Here is a 1,767-nt window from a genome sequence, read left to right on the forward strand (position 1 = left end):
AGGTAACCTGTCAGGTGAGAAAAATTTCTTTGAAAAAATCAAGTGGCGTTTGTTTTTCTCGGCGTCAGTCACGATGGGGAGTAGCAGCGGCCTGAAACGGCACCGGCGATACAATTTTCGATAAAATGCACACTATCCGATCTAAAATATGTATGTGGTGGTTTGTGAAATATTGTTCAAGACTCAAAAGCCCCCATATAAACAAAATTTTGCCAAAAAATCTGTAATTTGAGGTAACCTGTCACGTGAGAAAATTTTCTTTGAAAAAATCAAGTGGCGTTTGTTTTTGACATTTCTGGGCGTCAGTCACGATGGGGACTAGCAGCGGCCTGAAACGGCACCGGCGATACAATTTTCGATAAAATGCACATTATCCGATCTAAATTAGGTAGGTGGTGGTTTGTGAAATACTGTTCAAGACTCAAAAGCCCCCATATAAACGAAATTTTGCCAATTTGAAGAAATTTGAAGTTACCTGTCAGGTGAGAAACGAGAGCCGCGGATTTTGGGCCAACGAAAGGGACCTACCTAAAATAGAAATAATACTTATCTGATAACATAAAAGAGCAAGATGGTAAGTCGTCAAGTGTCGTTTAGGACTTTAAGAGTCCCAAATAAAGAATGTCTAATTTGAGGTTATGAGTTATGACGCATAGACACAGATTACTAGCAGATTGGACACTTTTACAAACCACAGATTATCTATTTTACAACAGATACGTCACTCTTCTGAATTAAAATAAATTCGGCGTCGCCGTGACCTCGGTGGTCGACTGTGATTGGCTAACCCAAACTTATGCCGTATTTATGAAAGATTTGGATTAGCTTATTTGGTGCGATTGTTGGTACTAATGCATATGTTGCCAACCGAATCCCCTAAACTTTTACTTCGTGCTTAGTAAAATGTGTAACACAACCTTAAAATTGTTTATTATAAGATTATAAAATGTGTTCATAAGTGTTTAATTACACCATTAAAATAAATTAAACGAAATTTGCTGCATTTTWAATAGCTTCCAGTAAATGGTTAAGATAAAAATTGTCTTTCTATTTTTGATTACAATTTTGTTTAATTAATAGCCGCTACATTTTTCAAATTTAACGAAACCTCACAGCGCGCTACTATAGTCTGTGCTTTATTGCCATGATAACTGACATTTAAATACGCACTATTCAATGTAAAAAATGTGAAAAAATTGATAAATTTTTAATGTTTTTTTTTTATTTAACTAATTTTTATGTATTTTTTTTTGGTGTTTTAAATATATACCAGGTGAATAAAAAGTATGGAACTAAGCGTTTTTTTCGTAAACTAACCACTTTACGACAAAAAATAGTGTAGCGTAAAGTACAATTAAAATGTTTCAAAGATAACATTTTTTCTAAATTTATTTATTTATTTTATAAATGTTAATTTAAAATTCAACAATGAAATCTAATGTCAAAGATGTAATTTTTATCATCTAGACGATAAAATGTCATTTTAACATGAAGAAAAGAGTAGATGAAATTCAATTTTAACATAGAAGATTGAATAAAAGATATATGTGTAGAATAAAAATAAAAACCCAATAATATGAGCCATACTCGGGGGCGAAGCCCCCGCGACCCCTATCGGGGGCGCAGCCCCCGTAAGCCTTACCCGGGGCTCCAATCTGATGTGACCTAAACATTATTTTACACGGTCGAAAAGACACTTTGCTGAATAAAAATAAAAGTCTTAATGAAATCCAACAGGATTTGACCAGATGCGAATGTATTTTCTTA

This window comes from Tribolium madens, unplaced genomic scaffold (assembly GCF_015345945.1).
Source record: "Tribolium madens isolate multiple individuals breed KSU strain unplaced genomic scaffold, Tmad_KSU_1.1 Scaffold_71;HRSCAF=194;Tcas5.2_LG6, whole genome shotgun sequence".
Classification (NCBI taxonomy): domain Eukaryota; kingdom Metazoa; phylum Arthropoda; class Insecta; order Coleoptera; family Tenebrionidae; genus Tribolium; species Tribolium madens.